This window comes from Chlorocebus sabaeus, chromosome 21 (assembly GCF_047675955.1).
Source record: "Chlorocebus sabaeus isolate Y175 chromosome 21, mChlSab1.0.hap1, whole genome shotgun sequence".
NCBI lineage: Eukaryota > Metazoa > Chordata > Mammalia > Primates > Cercopithecidae > Chlorocebus > Chlorocebus sabaeus.
The window spans coordinates 19916800-19929718 of NC_132924.1; the positions used below are offsets into that span (position 1 = coordinate 19916800).

Sequence of the window (12919 nt, forward strand, 5' to 3'; positions counted from 1 at the left end):
TCATAGAAAGCACCCCGAGAAAATCCCCACTGCTGCGTTTGAGGGTCCCTGGGGAAGTCGATTGCACGTCTTCCCAAGGAGCTGTGACTTCTTATTCTTCCCCTGTGTCGGCAGCTTCCCCTCAGCCATTGCCAAAAGCACTTAGCCCCTGACAGCGCTTGCCGGGGTTTCACACTATCTGAGTCATCCTTTACGAGCCTGCATGCACTCAGTGGTCCTCAAAGCCCTGGTTAAGTTTGAGCCTGGGGATTCTGGAAGCATAATGCAGGTTTCAGGGCATGACGCTCCCTGCTCTGTGGTGGGCCAGGAGCCAGGAGGAAGCCAGAAGAGGCTGGGTTCTGGAATTCTCCTTCTTGTCATTGGAAGCTTGCAGTGCTGTGCTGGGGCCATGTAACATATTCGTGCTGCAGGTGGTGGGATTTTTATTCCAGATCTTCAGCCACACACTGGGAAGGACCTGGTTGTGCTCAGGGAGCCATCGTTGGTCAAAAGAAGGTAACAGGATCCTGTATGTTTTTTAATATTTTTGCACAATATTTATGTCTTCAGCTGAATAAATTCTTAGCAAAAGCAAAAGCTGAAGATTTGGGGCAAGAGTTCATTTCCATTTAGCAAGTGGAGATTTAGGACCTGGTATATCGTCATAGCCCTGATTATACTCAGGCCAAAGGAGATTAGGTCATCCAGCCTATCTCCAGTTTCCTGGAGCAGGATGGAGAAGTGAGAACAGAGAGATAAACAGGGATGAAGGAGGGATGTCTGGATGGCTCTCCCCTGCCATCACACAGAGATCTCTAACTCAACAAACGCAAAGTGCATTTACTGTCTTTATCACCCAAATTGCTTCTTCTTTATGACCCCTTCTCCCAGTCCCCAAGCCCATAATCCAGTCACCTGGTCACCTGCAATTACTGCACCTAGCAGGTGTCCTGGCCTCCGCCTGCCTCCCCTTTCCCAACCTTCCCCTCACTCTCAGCCACAGTCATCTTTAGCTGGGATCTTAGAGAAAGTCATAGTCATCTTTGACTGTGATCCATCCAGTGTTTTCTTCTCACCCCAAAGCCTGAACAGGTCCTCACAGGCTACAGAAGGAGAGCTGGCACTGCTCACTCCCAGACCTGTCTCTGCCTCTCAACCTGGGACCCTCAAAGCCTCAAGTTTAGTGGGTTACCTCCAGTTTCTCACTCTCTCTCACTTCTGAATCTTTGCACACACAATTCCTTCTGCCTGAATCACCTTCCTCTTTCTTATTGGGCTAATTCAAGTTCACTCTCCAGGTCTCAACTTAAATATCTACTAATTCTCCCACTTCTACTCTGGCTGCATATTGGAAGTGCAAGCTTTCTTGGCAGTCATTTCTGAGCTCTGTGAGGGCAGGGGCCATGTTTATACCTTTCTGGTGGATTTCTAGAATTTAGTACAGAACCAAGGACACAAGAGGTACTTTATAAATATTTCTTGAATGAATGAGGGAGTAGATTAAACATCGTGTTGTTAAGTCTAAGCCAATCATGGTAACATCCAGGTGTTGGGAAAAGAGCATGAGCCCTGGAATCAGACCAAATTTTACTTGAATCCTGGGTCCAGCAGTGGCAAAGTGTGTTAGAATTCTCCATAGAAACAGAACCAATAGGAAAGATAGACAGATAGCAGATAGATAGATGGATAGATAGACAGATGGAAGATAGGTAGAAAAAAGGAAATAGGATATATACAGAGATCTGTACATCTATCTATTGGTGATGTATAGATAGATAGATAGATCAGTTGATTGAGAGAGGCTGCGATTGAGATTTATTTCAAGGAATTGGCTCACACATAATTGAGGGCTGGTAATTCCAAAATCCACAGGCCAGGTCCAGCAGGCTGGAGACCCAGAGAAGGGCTGGGGTTGCAGCTGGAGGCTGAAAGCGATCTGCCACAGAATCCCCTCTTCCTCTGGGACTTCTGTCTTTTGTTCTATTTAAGCTTTCCACTGATTGGATGGGGGCCAAACACATTATGGAAGGACATCTGCGTTACTCGAAATCTATTCATTTAAGTGTTACTTGCATCTCTAAAGTACCTTCCCAGAAATGCCTAGACTAGCGTTTGACCAAATCTGGGTACCGTGGCCTAGCCAACCTGACACATAGAATTAGCCCTCACATGAGGTGATCTAGGTGAGTTATTTAAGGTCTCCTAGCCTCTGTTCACTTCACATTGATGGGATAATGTGACGCCTGTCTCACAGAGCTGTGACAAGGATTAAAGCAGACAGTGTGTCTGATAAACAGCTGTGACATTGCTGGCTTATGGTAGAGTCTCACTTTCTTACCTTGCTCTTATTCCAGCCATGCTCCTCCCCAAAAGGAGGGTCACGTGGTAGCAGAGCTTGGGAGTGCAGGATATTTCTGCTCCTTCTACACCTTTCTTAGTGGAGGGGACACTCCTGAAGCAGAAGGACCCTCTTTTCCCTGTTCCTAGATGCTGGCTACGTGCAGCCCATTCATTCTATTTCCATACTCATGGAAAAGAGGGTTTAAGGAATGAAAATCTGCTGAGGTCAAAGCCACATGTGGACTCCTGAATAGAAGTAGAGGTAAAACCCAGACTGGAATTGAAGTCTATGTTCCTTGTAGATTTTATATCCTGTGCACCCTGCCCAGCCTCTGGGTTCCATAGGAGCTCTGGAATCACAGAAAGTCAGCAAACAAGATGCTATTTCTACCAAGGATCCACTGAGCTCCTTCTCCCTGTCCACAGACATTGCAAGTGGATGTGCATACAGGCCTCCCTGTTTGGCTTTTGTTCTAATTTCCTTGAAATAGTTAGAGATGATTTTGTGTGATTAACAAAGTTTATTTCTTTGGTAAAGGCAAGACCCATAGACCTCCTTCTATTTTAAGCAAAATTAGCTTTCTTTCTTTGTAAAAAAGAAAGATAAAATATTGCCTATCATGTGTGTGGCCTGAACACAACCTTCAAAACATCTTAAAGGTTATCCATCAAGATTCTTAAAAGGAAATATATTGTTCTTAATTATTCTTATCTTATTATATAATATGCTGTGGATTTATTTTTTAGCCTATAATCTTATGCCAAAAGAGGCCATTTAGGCTTATTTTATTTGTAGAGTGAAACAGAAACAAAATATACGGGACTATGTTTGCTATTTTAAATTCTACTCTCTATTACTTTTCCTTTCAACTTGGAAAGGAATTTTGTGCTACGGATCGACGTTTGGCCCAGGGTCAGCGGTGCTCCCTGCAGGCTGGTGGGGAAGGCCTGAGAGAATTCTGGGCCAGCAGGCGTCCATATATTTCTTCCATAATCCTGTGCGCGCAGGGCGAAGTATCAGGCAAAGGTATAAATAAAACGTTCTGACTCCACATATGGTATTTTGGGTTTACAAATCCTTCATAAACTTTTTCCATTCCTATCAGCAGTTTTATTCATTATGGGACATCCAGCAACTCTCCTTTCGGGATTGTTTGAGAAGCAGCAAAGGCTTACTGTGAAAGGAGCACGTTTGCTGTAAGATTTGTGCAAAGATTGATTGCCTGGCGGGGAGTAATCCCTAGACTTCGGATCTCACATGTTTGGTGGGGTTTCCCCTACTGCTGGCTTTCATGTTCTCAGGGCATCATTGCTGTGGTGGTGCAGCCCTAATGCTGGGAAAGTGCCTGCTTTCTCTTTTCCCCCAGGGCCCCAGGGTCATGCCTATGGGCTGGCTGACATGTTTTCTCCTTTCTCTTTCCTGTCTGCATTCACCTTGTGTTTTTACTGATTTGGGGGTTCAGAGTGGGAAATCAGGCCAAAAATATAAACATTCGAGATTTTAAAACTGAGTTTTACCCAGCATTCCCCTTGCAATTTGAAATTATGCTCTTCTTTCTGTCTCTGTGTAAGTCTGGGTTTTGACCAGTTTATGGGAAAAGTATATATTGGATCAAAAGGAGGCAATAGTTGGGTGTGACCCGGGAGCCGAAGTATCTAGACACATCTTAATGGGTGGCCTCATTCGTAAGAACAAAGAGAAAGATCCCTTGCTGACTGAGTAGAGGAGAAACAGACATCCTCCGCGGCTGAGGCTGGCAGGGGATGCTAGGCGAGCCAGCCAGTATGAGTTCACAGCCCAGGTCACACACCCTCCCCTCTGCTTGGCAGCAAGCACTATGCCTGGCACAAGTTATCAAGTGTTGTTCAATGTTTTGGATAAATTAAGAGGGGCAAGTGTCAGACTAGATGGTGCCACATTTTTTACTCTGTCCTCTTCCAAACTGTAATCATCCTGGTTCCACCTGCTAATTACCATTCGAATGTATCCCTTCCACTACAATGGCACTGCCTCACCTCTGACCATTGGCTGCTACAGCCACTTACTGTTACTCCAGATTGGGGTCCTAAGCTGCAGTCAGACCACCAGATAGATCTGTGGATCCTCAGAGAAAGATCTACCTGTTAGCTAATAAACTAATAAACTTTAGCTCAAGGCCTCACTTGTACGGTCCCTTCTAAGAGCTGGGGGGAGGCCTTGCAATGTGTTCACATGGTCATATATTTTTGTAAAATATATTAAAAGTGAGCTATATTTAGCCATAATTGGTTAAGACCGCTTCCCCTTTCTGTTTCAACTTCCCCTCCTTGCACCTACTGTTGGGGTGTCAGCGTCGTCACCAGCACTTTGGGGCCCCAGCTAAAGGGAAGCTGAGTTGCGAATATATTTAGTTTGGGTTCAGTAGGGGATATTTTTGTGGTTGGTAGTTGTTTCTGAATGCAGTTAAGTTATTACTAGTCATCTTGGTGTAGGAACGGCTTCTAGGAATACTCCTACGGCCCCCTGCACTGACGCACCCAGCCTCGTGACAGGAAGTGGAGGGTCAAACGTCATCTGGTGATATGAATTTGTCCTGCAGCATCTGATACCAGACGTTTACGCAGAATCAAGGAGAAGCAAAGTTTGAAATGTACAAAACAGGAAGCTGGTCTCTGGAAAATTCTTCCAAAGTCAGATATGTAAAATTGTAAGCAGAGGACTTTGTTTTCAATGACAGCTAGTCAAAACAGAAGTTGTCTCCTTTCAGGAATATAGCATGCCATGCTGTGTATACAATTATACAGGCCTCATACATTTTTCTTTCCTCCTTGATGAGAGTTCTGCAAAAGAGATTTATTGGAATTCTCATGTTTTAACCTATGGTTGTGGTATTTATCATCATTCTAAAGTTTCTATTTTTTTTTTTTTTGAGTTTTATCTTCTCATTCTAAATAAGTGTTCAGTTTTATACCTAATTATATATTCTTGGTTTTGAATTGTTTTGCTTAAAAAAGGCTCCTCAAATTCTATAATATCAGATTCCAGAGGATCTGTGTAAGATACTGACTGTCCCTGGGGTTGTAGTCAGCCTGGTCTTCTTTTTTTTGTTAATTTTAATCGAGATAGAGTTTCACTCTTGTTACCCAGGCTAGAGTGCAGTGGCTCCATCTCGGCTCACTGCAACCTCTGCCTCCTGGGTTCAAGTGATTCTCCTGCCTCAGTTTTCCAGGTAGCTGGGATTACAGGCATCCACCATCACACCTGCTAATTTTAGAGGCAGGGTTTCACCATGTTGGCCAGGCTGGTCTCGAACTCCTGACTTCAGGTGATCCACCTGCCTTGGCCTTCCAAAGTGCTGGGATTACAGTTGTGAACCACCACGCCCGGCCAGGCTGGTCTTCTTAAAGCAGAAGGCTAGTAGGTGACAGCTTCCTAATTGGAATCCTTTGACGACCTTCACCCTTCATAAACTGACATTCACTGCCCTCCTCCTCCCTCTACCTTTACCATGCTATAGACCAGCCATGTGCACACTGACAGCTCCTGGGACACACAGATTCATTGTTCGCCCATCACCTCCTTTGACCATGTGGTTCCCTGTAATCCCAATGACTACTTCAGTATTTGTTCAATAATCTTCTGTTTGTCTTTCAAAATACAGCAAAGGCAGAAAATAATGCAGGTGAGGTGAAAACCTGCCAGCACTGGAGTTGGCATAGGGTGGCCTGTAGGGCCATGAGTGTTCACAGCTGGCCTCCTTGAGCCAGCCTTTGTAGGCTTATAGAGCCTGGAGCTCAACCATCAGTGGGAAATCTGGCATATACCCCTGGTGCCTGGCCCCTTACTTGACACAGGGTGAGTGCCAAATCTGTGTCGTGAAAGGCATCCATGATGCCTTTAGGTCCACCACCTAAAGCTCTGCAGTAGGAAGGATGTTGGTCTGGACTCTGTCCAGGACTCTGAACGTTGCTTTTCCGTTCCCCATGACCTTCTGGTTTCTCCCCAGTCTATGTCACACGGTGCTCTGCAGTGGCTGTCTGGTCTGGGTATGGAATATCTCCAGCCACCTCCATCCTCATGCCTGCAATTCCTGACATTCCTGCTTTGCCCCATCTTTCAAGGCCAGAGCTCTGGGAATACCCTGGAAAGAGCCATTTGTTTCTGCTTCATTCTTCATTTATCAAAGTTGTCTCATTATCTTTCTCATGCTTAATTAGTGTCTGCCAAAGGAAAGGTGTCTGTAAATAGACTTCATCTTATATTTGTGACTGAAGGGTCCAAATCACATGTGGCAAAACAGAGCAGTAACTGGAGTTCTGGATATTCTTTGATTACATATCTGGTAGTATTGGCAGGGACATTTATGACAATAAAGAAAAGGCCAGTTATTGTTGACAATATTTACTGAAAGCCATTTCAAGCAAGCACTTTTTCATTATTTAATATGTGCTTTATTAAATCACAGGACTGTTATACTAAATTAAGTTAGAGTTGTATTAAAATTTATAGATGATTTCCCCCTCTTTATTTCCCTTCCCGTCATCTTCTCTGTGTGAGTGTATCATACAATCTTTCATTTCAGTTTAGGGATTTACATGTAAGGAGGATTGTGCCAAGTTACAGTCCTCCCTTGCCTCCCTTAGAATGCACATTATGTATCAAGAAAAGATATAAGGAGACTCTGGGAAACATCCAGGCCAAAGAAAGCAAACGTTAAATCTATCATTCTCGAAGCATGCCCTTGGCCAACTTCACAGAACTCTCCTGTGATTAGCTTTTTGGGGAATCATGAAAACGGTTTCCTTTGCATCCCCAAAGTTATGAACTTTATTTCTTCTTCCACATATCCAACTGGCCAGTGTGAAAGTCCCCCAGTTTCTCTGGCTGGAGAGGGATGCAAATGCGGTTCCACTCCTAACTCCCAGGAGCTGCAGAGATAAATCAGCTCTTCACGTTTGCCATCTCTAAGGTTCCTTCACTTGGGTGAGCAAGTGGAGGGGTCCTCAGGACAGCACATGTATGTACCTGTTCTCAAAGCAGAAGCTCACCATTGTGCTGTTGGCTTGACCACAAGGAGTGACTCAGGCAGGACAGCCCATCTCTCAGCCTCTCCTCTCCAGGCCCAGAGCTTTAAAGATGAGATCAGCTTGAAAGGTCGTTTATCTGAAGTGCACTGTACTCAGTGGGGGCTGAGAAGTCCTCGAGGATTCCAGAACTTCCTTTAAATGCCTACCAGATGAAGGGGGCTTTGGTGCCACTCAAAGACTGGCATCAGATAGATGATAATTTCCCAGATATAATTTCATCCAGCTGGACTTGATACCAAATGCCAAATACCAGAGAATCATAATAGACCAGTCTTCATGAGTGAGACACTTTCAAGGACATTGACTGTTATTGTAACAAAACTACAGTCCAATTCCCAGCTCCACAAAATTCTGATCTTGCTTTCATCTTTTGCAAATAATAAGGGTTACAGTAGGATCAAGAGTGCGGGCTGGGAGTACAAGATAAATGACAACTCACCACGCCTTCTTGATAATACCAAAAGGAGACTATTTATTTTATGCAAAAATAGTTATAATTCTTATGTGTGCTCAGATCTATTTTACTCCAAAAGATAAGTAGCCTTTTTTTCTCCTTTCTGGCAGATAATTAATAGTTTCTTATCTACATTTCCCTTGTCCAAACTAAGCTGTTAGGCAGGGTAGAAGAAAAACATGGCATGTTCAATATGTTAATTATAAGGTTATGACATTATCAAATGTAACCTAAATACAGTGGCCTTAAAGATTCTGAAATCTGTGCCAAAAACGAATCACATAAGGACAGAGTCACCACAAAATGTTTGAGAAATGACCAATTACATTTGTTTCTTATTTATCCATCATTTCTTTGAGTAGAGCTTATGTTACTTTGTAACTTTTATTTTTCCACTATTTCAGTTGAATATTTCAAGTGTGAAGTGAAAGGGATTGGGGACACAGCTGTGACATGATATTGTGAGGCTAAGATGTGTGCAGTGCTTTAAAAAAGAAAAAAAAACACTTTGGGAGGCTGAGGTGGGCGGATCATGAGGTCAAGATATCGAGACCATCTTGGTTAACACGGTGAAACCACGTGTCTACTAAAAATACAAATAATTAGCCGGGTGTGGTAGCGGGCACCTGTGGTCCCAGCAACTCAGGAGGCTGAGGCAGGAGAATGGCGTGAACCCAGGAGGTGGAGCTTGCTGTGAGCTGAGATCGCGCCATTGCACTCCAGCCTGGGCGACAGAGTGAGACTCCGTCTCAAAAAAAAAAAAAAAAAAAAAAAGGAAAAAATATATTAGGCAAACAAAGGTGCTTCTTAGCCTATGGTTCTGCTAGGTCCCCAAACACCTGCATGGCTTATTTAGTCAATATCCTGGACTTGAGGGACTGAGAGCCTATAACAAGCTTACAAGGATGTTGCTAAAGAGATGGAGGCAGACTGGCCTTAGCTGGAGAATTTCCTACTAATGCAGTTGTGTGGGAAAGAAAGTCCTGACAAAGAGGCAAACGGAAATTTTTCATATTTCCAAATTTTGTGGTAACCTAGCTTGGACTTTAAGCCACATCCTCCTGGAGTTGGACTGGATTCCTCCTGTTTTTCTTTCTCTGTAGCTAACCCCTTGGTGTCAACGTCTCCCAACAAATAGGATGGTTTCATCTGCCCAGCAAACCTCATTGCTTCCAACAAATGGCTTTATTTAACTTTGGGGAGAAGATTGAAGACAAAGCATTTTTCATAGTTTATATCTGATGTTCATGTTTTATATTCTTCTCTTTCAGATTGTATTCTTCTGCCTGCTTTCCAGGGGAGAAGTTTGCGTGTAATTCATTGCCCCATTCAAATCTCCTCTCATACTCAGTCACCGCACTTAAGCACATCTGGATGCCCAGCCCCACCTCTAGGTGCCAGTGTCCTTTTCAAAGAACAAGCTAACCCTTTCTCATGCCTGGCAGGTGGTGGTGGGAGGAGCTAGGGTAGGGGTGAGGGAAGAAGGGGCTTCTAGTCTCCAAATTCTTCCACAAAGTCAACTGCCTGTGTTCCATGTCTGTCTTTCTCCTCCAATACCCGCTCCAATGCATTTCCCTGCCCTACCTCACCCGCTCCGCCTCTTTTGTCCCTAGTCCTCCTTTTCATCTGGCAGCTGCATTCCAGAATCTCCACCACATACCCAGGCCTCACCTGCATCTGCCACTCAACACTGGACTTCCACAGAGCACCCTTCTAGCTGACCTGGCTACACTCTGGGCGTGGCACATACTAGATATGATTATTCCAAGTGGCTGGCTTTTGCCAAGCCCCAAATTGTATTTTGCCAATCATTCTTTTTTTTCCTTTAATTTTCAATCCCTTATGTATTTCAATAGGAAATGTAATCCATCTGTTTCTAGTTCATTTGCAATTACAATAACTCATTAGAACCTTGTGTTGTAAGACTCATTTAATGTTCAAGAAGCCTTCTGAACTTTTTCACAGGACTTTATAAACACTCTTCCTAGAGGTAATCTTTGGCCAGCTTTGAAGCAACTTCAACATGACACTGTGATTTCAGTTCAAGAAGTAGATTAGCTAAAAGGTGTTTTCTCATCCCTATTAAGTTATTGTTCAGACGATATGTTGGTCATTGCATTCCCACAGGAGGATATTTAATTAAGAAAATTACTTGTGCCTGGAGGGCAAAGCCTCACACAGTGCCCTTCATTACAGGGTGAGGGGGGCGTCCAAAGCCTTTGCAGTAATTTCTCAACAGTTATGGTGCCTCATGCATGTAATCCCAGCACTTTGGGAGGCCGAGGGAGGTGGATCACTTGAGGTCAGGAGTCTGAGACCAGCCTGACCAACATGGCGAAACCTTGTCTCTACCAAAAATAAAAAAATTATCCGGGTGTGGTTGTGTATGCCCATCATCTTAGCTACTTGGAAGGCTGAAGCAGGAGAATGGCTTGAACCCAGGGGGCAGAGGTTACAAGGAGCCGAGATGGTGCCACTGCACTCCATCCTGGGTGACAGAGCAAGACTATGTCTAAAGTGTGTGTATATATATTTTATATATATATATATATATATATATATATATATATATATATATATATATATCTCAGTTCCAATTCCTTCTGGGAAATGTTTAGATACATGCATACACACCAGTGAAGATATCAGATGGAATCGAATGGTGGCAAAAGTGGAGAATGTGCACAGAAGTAGGTCTTTGGGGACGGAAGTCACCGTATAAGTGGAGCTACCTGTGGAAATGATGTGTAGACAATTGAAACGGGGACTAGAATTTCCATTCCGGGAAAGTGAGATAAATGAGGAGAATAGTTTTAACTGCCCTTGCATTGCCAGGTAGGGGAAACTACATACAAAGTGAAGTAAATAGTGGATGTCGAGATATTCAGACTATCTCCAGGGCTGTGGGCAAGGCATGCGCTGCAGGAGGGAGAGCTGGGGCAGCTTATGTTCTTCTGTGTGCTCTCTGGGGAAGTCAGTCTCTAGTGCTGCTGATTGACAGCACAAGACCTCCCAGACAAACAATACTAAATGCTCAGTCTTTGCAGAATCTGAGTGAAAACTTGGTCTCGGACATGTCTGCCCTGACAGGTCTGATAGACAGCTCATGTGTTTCAGTACTAGGTCCATGCTCACTGGTTATCACTCGGGTCATGTCAGTGGTTAATTATTCTGTTGCCTTCTCTTTTGATTTACAGTTAGTAATCCCATCCCATGCACAAGCTAGTGAGAGCATAGTTGGGGCTCCCAAGGAGTCACAAGCAGGTGGTGCTTTTGATGGATTCCAATATAAAACATGTGTCCTCCACCAGAACAGTGTTATACAAAGTACAGGGCAGACTCACACCAGGAGAGATAATGAGAGAAAAACAGAGTCATAGAGAGGGGAGATCCAATTTTGTCTGTTAGGAGTCCAGCTACAAGCCACACTCAGACTTCCTCCATCCCTAATTCAACAAGTGTTGAGTTTTGCATCTTGTATGGAGTCAGACATGAGCCTTCTCTTCAGAGAATGAAGGCTGCTTGATGTGGTCAACATGATAAAGACAGGAGATGTTTGGAGAGTCGGGGGCTCCCTCCCAAAGGAACCATTGGTCAGCACAGCCCCTGTCCTTGTCACTGGAATCCCTCCTCCTTCCTCAACACACTTCCAAATCCTACATGCCACTCCAAGTCCAGCTCAAGTCCCATTTTTCAATGAAGCCATCCCAGTCCCTTGTCTGGGTGGTGTCCTGTTCATCTCTGTGCCTTGTTTGCTCATAATCCCTGAAGCTTTACTGATGTTCCCTTGCACTCATATTCTCCTTTTTTTTAGATGTGTGACCGGTCTCCTCCAAGTACATGGTTATATTCTCCGTGACTAGGATTGCATCTGCGAAGCTTGGTTTCTCCACAATGCCAGGTATAAAACCTGCATTAACTGACTTTTCAACAGGGCTCTGAGCCTCCTTGGGCCTCCTGAACCCTCATGTCACTCCATGTGGCCACACTGGATAGTACTTGGGTGAATTTTTATCTGAGTAAGAAAATGAACTGCTGGGCTCCTGAGGCAGCAAAAAGGGGTAGGTCAGGGATACAATAGAAGTGAGATCTTGAGGGGCATTCTTGAATTCTTGATGCGGGGAGGGGGTTGTTTGTGATGGTGGCTTCAGGGGAGGATGCTTATCTGTGTGCCCTGTGCATTCGGAGAACTCTAAGTCTGTAGCAGAACAAATCAAGCTGATCTTTTGGCTTTAGGTTCATTTGTCCAGACAATATGAGGCATCCTGGAATTGCCATCTTCCCTCCTGGGAGCTTTCTTTTCTCCCATCTGCTACATCTTACCCAGATGAAGCTGCAGATCAGCAATACGGTTGGTCTTAGACCACATCCTCCCTGCCCTCTTTCTCTCCCTTGTACAGACAAGAACCCAGGGTGTCCCAATGAGAGATGCTATGATTGGATATCATCACCATAATTTAAATTAAACTCTACATAAAGTATACATTTTTATGAAATGAGATCAGTCCATTCTCACATCTAGGATCACTTTAGATCAGTGACCTCCGTGATCTGTATACAATGTCACTGCATTTGAAATTTATTATTTTATGTAATTTTTATTGTACTTGCAACTCCACAGACTTTCAACATCAGGATTGTCCTGCCCAGCAATGTCTACCAAGAGGGGGTATGCTGTGTAAAGGAAGGGAGAGCAGAGAAGTCACGCAGGAAAGTGCAAGTAGCTGACTGTATGATTAACTGCTCTGAGTGCCACTGAGAGGTCAAATAAAATGGCCAAGAAAATAAATGTTGGATTTGGAGTATGGATGTAGTAGTCGGTTTGGACAAGGGCAGGATCAGAGATGTCTCTGGGGAGAAAACTAGATTGGAATTCTTGGAAGTGTGAATTGGGGGAAAGAAAGTAGACGTGTGCAGACATCTTTCATGAGCAGTTGGCTCTGAAAGATACATGGGCTAGTAGGGTTTTTGCCTTGCTTTGCACCCTTTTCTCCTAACCCAACTCTTCCATGATGTTGCCAGACTTACTCACTTTCTTCTCCTCTCACCCAGGTCCTGATCCATTTCTCTCCAGTATCT

General features: G+C 44.1%; 1 long non-coding RNA gene across 1 annotated transcript; it reads left to right on the top strand.

The window, feature by feature from the left end:
- Positions 1-333: 333 nt before the first annotated feature.
- Positions 334-12625, top strand: LOC103226168 (uncharacterized). Its single transcript, XR_012090304.1, has 3 exons — positions 334-495; positions 11655-11741; positions 12462-12625. It is a non-coding gene; the product is annotated as an uncharacterized lncRNA (long non-coding RNA).
- Positions 12626-12919: the final 294 nt, after the last annotated feature.